At 36.9% G+C, this 5,826-nt stretch overlaps 1 protein-coding gene across 2 annotated transcripts in view; it reads right to left on the bottom strand.

The window, feature by feature from the left end:
- Positions 1-5,826, bottom strand: part of itgbl1 (integrin, beta-like 1) — a 55,511-nt gene that overhangs the window by 27,939 nt on the left and 21,746 nt on the right. The gene's annotated exons all lie outside the window — the stretch shown is intronic.

Raw genomic sequence — 5,826 nt, 5'->3', positions numbered from 1 at the left:
CTGAGTCAGTGAACTCTTTTAAGTCCCTTCTTAAAACATACTTTTATAAGAGAGCCTTTCCCGATCTTATTTGACTTTATTTTATCCCTTTTATTTTAGTGTATTTTACTAATTTTATATTAATTTTTCATGCTCTTATCTTGTTTTGTTTTTTTGTATTATTCTTTAAACTTGTTGAAGCACTTTGTAACTTGTTTTTGAAAAGTGCTCTACAAATAAAGATGATTATTATTATTATTATTATTATTATTCTCACAAGTCATCACTCTGATGAACAGCTGACTTCTGCCTCACAGTGTCAGGAACAATTCCTGTGCAATAACCTGGTAACTCTGTCTCTACTCAGCCACCTGTTTACTGATTACCACTTATTATTTATTCATCATTCTCTATTTCAGTTCTGTTGATACTGTTCATATTGTCATTTTGTATATTGTATATACTGTATACCAAATCTACCTACCTCAAGTACATAGCACCTGTACATAATACTTACTTATTCCAGCATCCTTTGCACTGAGCTCTATCACACTGTGTCTATGTATGCATGTATGTGTACCTGTATATTTCATCCACCTCCGACTTGTACGTAATAAGGATAATAATTTTACTTTTGCACTCTGCTCATTGCACTATTGTCTCAATCTGTCTATATATATTGTTTTTGTTTATAGTGTGTATATATATGTTCTATAATGTAGCCTGTGTATGAGTTTATTATTGCATTATTGTTTTGTTCTTGTATAAGTAAGCAGAACGTGACCATTGTACAATCCTGACTCAAATAACTCGTATGTGTACACATACCGGGAAAATAAAGCTGATTCTGATTCTATATGCAGGTTAAACCTGTAGTGTGTTGACAGAGTGTAAGTTTATGTTTGGTGTGGTTAAATATAAATGGATGATTTAAGTAAAAGAAAAAATGGCATTTGTTTGAGCAAATTTCATCTTTTAAGCATTGATCTGTGATACAATCTAGTCTACTGACTGGCTGCTGCAGATGAATAATTTCAAATTTTCAATAATTTTTGCAAGTGTACACACCATGCAACAAAGGTTACAAAATAACAACAGAAATTAAACATACTTTCGTTGAAATAATAACTTCTCTGTTCTGGGGTGTCAGTCTGTGTTTGTTTGTGAGAGTGTTGATAGTCAATGGGCGTCATGTTGCTCAGGGATCAATAGAAAAGGTTGAACGGTTCAGATGATCTTTTCCTACTACTGCATTAAGCAGGCCTCTCAACCGCTTTCATCTGAAAACACAAACAATGGCATTATCACCTATTATGGCTGTGATTAGTGTATAAATAATAAAATACAAGAAAACAGTGTGGCTAAGAAAACAAATGGCAGAGCAAGAGATAGAGAATTATAAAGAGCAGTGTATTGATGGCAACGCTGCCTGTATTATATTCCCCAAGAAGTCCATAGAAATGCTTCACATCTTGATCCTGGTGGATATCACGATGATTCATCATCACTGGCTAGCCAGATTTGATATTATCCCATTACCACAAATGAAAAATGTATTGCATAACCCTGCACAAACAGATGGTGCATTTCAATAACCTACTGTACCTCAGATAAAACATACCTGCTATTTAAGTCTAGATAATGACACTCATCTTTAGTCAAGTGTTAATATTAAAAGCAGCATAGTGTTTTTTTCTGTCAAGTCCTGCTTTAAATTCCTCTAATGTATTAGGTCTTAGTAATGAATGCAGCATACTTCATATATTGTAACTGCTGAATGTTGTTTGTGTACTGTATATCTATTTGAGAGTGTAGGGAAAGTAACTGGGATTTGGTACAAAGCAGAGTGTATTTTATGTAACAGTGCGGAGTAGATCAGAGAGCAGAGCATGACCTATTTTTAGGGCTCTGTGGAGACAATGTTTCTATTCCATGCACTGGAAACCATGACTCCTGCTCTTCATAACCACTTTACAAGGCTTATGGTGCATTAGAAGGTTCAGCTGTGGAGAACTGACAAGTCACCACTCTTGTGGATAGTCAGTGGAGCTGCTATTAGATTGAATCCTAAATGTGTAGTCAACCTGCCAGCACATACAGCATTCTGTATGACACTGTTATCATATAGGATGGTTTTCTGCAACGGTCTTCAGAAGTTCAAAATCACTTATGTGCAGTCTGTGAAGGTTCTCAGTCATCCAGGTCATAGTTATCCAATGAAGGTTGAGGTCAAGGACAACTGGACTTTGTAGAAGAAAAACTAGAAGACATTTCGTCACTTATCCAAGAGACTTCTTCAGTTCTGACTGACTGGTAGGGACACTCAGCTATTTAACCTCTGTGGAATCGTTAGCTAGGATCGTCGATACCACTGGTTCGTTAGTGCTCCTGGCTGTGGTAACGACAGTTGTCATGGTCTACCATTGTTGGCATCTGGTGCGTTCCATTTACCTCAGAAGTCGGAGGTCGCAGCTGGGAATGAAGTCGCACCCGAATTGACGGCGTTCCAGTTAACAAGTCGGAAAACCTCGCTCAGCCAGCCGTTGTTTACAACTAGCCAGGTTAGATATTGATACGCGGGTTGATTAAAAAAAACGCATTGTGCGGTCTTTACTCACACTAAACACTGTAACAACACGACCACATACAGCTGTTGGACAGCACTTTGTGTACAAACATTTCTATGAGACACAAGTATACAGAAGTGTTAATAAACAGTATAAACTAGAGCTTTGACTAACTGTTACCCTGACAGCCATCTTGGATCACGAAGTCGGGGTAGTGTGATTCTTCCGACTTCTGAAATCGGGATTCCAACTTAAGGGGGCATTCCCTTTGAAATTTTGACCTTTGAACTCGGAAATTCCGTCTTCCCATGTCAAATGGAACGTACCAATCTTCACCTGAGGCCAAGAGGAAATGCTTGTTAAGTTTCCTGGGAAGTGATGAAAGGACAGCATTGTAAGTGGGGGATAAGTGGTGGCATAGACCCCCTCCTCTGTTCAGCGACGGCTTCTCAACCTGGGTGTAAATGGCTTCCTTGACACCTCTTTCAAACCATCAATCTTCTCTGTCTACATGGAAGAAGTGGAGGAAAAAGCCCTCGACTCCTTCAGAGGAACACTGGTACAGGTATGTGGATGACACTTGGGTCAAAATAAAAACCCAGGAGCCTTCACAGAACATATCAACTCGTGGAAAGTAACATCATGTTCACACAAGAAGATGTCCACAACAACAGTTTGAACACTTTTATGAGCATTTTTCATGAAGTTAGAAAAGGTCATGACTTATGATGCTGATAAAAACATTAACTTTGTTTGCCTCTTGTGGTCACTGTTACACTCTTTTAAGCCTTTTATTAAAAATAAACAGCTAAATAATTTCCTCTGTTTGCACATGCAAAACCAGTGATGATATGATGAATATTGACATTGTACGATACTATGATTGTCATATCTTGTGCACTTTGTGTCTGTCAAGCTTAATAATTAAAAGCCTTGTTTACGGCCCTCAGTACACACATTTTGCCTGCATCTGAGTGCAGTTTTATAAATCACTTACAATTTCTTGCTGACAACAAGTAAAGCTATCTGTCCATCAGGAAACTCCTCTGCAAACTCACAGAGTAAATCACAGAGTTAAAGCAGAGCAGGTGAAGGATATCAGAGGAATAGCCAGAAAATATTAACCTTTCCTTCATAACCATAACAGCTCTTTCTACTCAACAACCTCCAGCTCTAGCTCAGCGATGGAATGACTGCTTGGTGTTGTGTTGTAAAAACAGGCTGAACAGCGGGGGCATGGCTGAGGGCATATTCAGTGTATTCAGTACATGTTCAGAGGGCCATCTACTGCGCTGAAGGGCTGGACGAGGTCCTATACTATACAGATTGCTCCATGACATCATGAAGGGAGCCAAATTTAAAGGCTGTGTTTGCACACACATTTAATGAAAGACTGAGCAGGAGAAAAAGAGATAGGATGTTTTCTTTCTCTTAGTTTGGGGGTCTTTAGACACACCGGGGGCACATATTTATATTTGAAAGACAAGAAAAAGTGCATTTTGCATAATACGGGACCTTAAAGATTGCTGCACATTACAGAAAAGAAGGTCCACACGTGAAGAGTGATTGGGGTCCCCTGTTAGCTGCAACACAATGAAAAATGTTCCCTCTGAGATAACATGGAGTGGCATTCATACTCAAGCAAGAGGTAAGGACAGAAAAATAAAAGAAACATAACATAATTTGGTAGCACTTTATAATAACTACACACTAGAAAGCATTAGTTAAGCATTAGTAAATAAGGAATTCATCATTTATGAAGCATTATTCATACTTTAATACACATTAGTAAGTTATTCATAAACACAGTTATAAATGTTTTATTCTTTATTATCTACCCACTATGAAGCAGTTGTTCAGTATTAGTACATTTTTAATTCATCATTTATTAACCATTGTTCTTATGTTAATACACATTAGTAAGTCATTTATAAACATAATTATACATGTTGTATTCTTTATTAATAAGCTCATCTATAATATGCTTAATAATTGTATTTTCTTACGTCATATATGATCGGTTCACTATAAATGAAGTATTATTTTAATGACAAACCATTTATGTATGAGTTATTAATGGTTCATAAGATCATTTGGAAAGTTTAAGAAAATTATTACATAACTGCCTGTTTTTTGATACTTTCCCGAAAAAGAATATAAACAATCTCAGCATAACTTGTAAATCTACCAGTGGCAAAGCCCAAAGGATGCTACTGAGACTACCAGAAAGATGCCCCAGCGAACTTTACTGGGTAAAAGCCTCACCATTACAGGTACCGTTTCTCTGAACTCCTCATCAAAACTCCAAGATCTACGCTTCCAGAGATCTGCTGTGATGGGACCAGCAAAGGGTTGCTTGGATGGTCCGTTTAAAGACACCAATCTTACTCCCCCCCAGTGCTTTGATCAACCGCTAACTTGACATGACATGTAGTTATTTAGAAATGGTCTAATAGTGCATGTTCATAGATGTTTTATGACACTTACTAATACTGCAATTCATGATTAATTCTGGTAGTATTTTGCGTGAGCTCATCTAAAGTGAGGACTATCTATTTCTCATTAACAATTTACAAATGAAATTTGAAGGCAATAGATATTCTCTAAACATTTGTTAATAAAGTATTTCATGATTAATTCAGGTAATTACAAAGCATTTACTAGTTGTTAATAAGTACTTTGTGTGAGCTCATCTGAAGTGAGGACTATCTATGCCTTACAAAGCATTTACAAATGATATTGTAACACACAAGAATCAGTTATCTTCTGAACAGAAAAAGGAACGACACAACACAAAGGGATACAGAACATATTATTTATTACAAAATGCCTTTCACCCATTCATTCACAAAAAAACACAACAACACGAGAGACAATTGCTGCATTAACTGTACAACTGTTGATATAAAATGAACCATCTACAACCCAACCCGTTCTCACTCCCAAGTCGTCACATATGGACCAATGGTCAAGACCCCTTGTTGTCACTTTATAACACACTTGGGAGCCCCTTAGCATCATAGTTCAACGTACTGGGGAAAGCCCTGTGGCACAGTTTTTGAATGCTAAAGACAGGTCTAGTATTTAACACTACAGGTGCTGCATCAAAAAGTTGATTTATTTCAGTAATTCCAATCAAAAAGTGAAACTTGTATAATGTATACATTCATTCCACACAGACTGATATATTTCAAGTGTTCATTCCTTTTAATTTTGATGATTATAACTGACAACTAATGAAAACCCCAAATTCAGTACCTCAGAAAATTAGAATATTGTG

The sequence above is a fragment of the Micropterus dolomieu genome, linkage group LG07, assembly GCF_021292245.1.
Source record: "Micropterus dolomieu isolate WLL.071019.BEF.003 ecotype Adirondacks linkage group LG07, ASM2129224v1, whole genome shotgun sequence".
Lineage (NCBI taxonomy): Eukaryota > Metazoa > Chordata > Actinopteri > Centrarchiformes > Centrarchidae > Micropterus > Micropterus dolomieu.
This window is presented reverse-complemented; position numbering and strand designations above follow the sequence as displayed.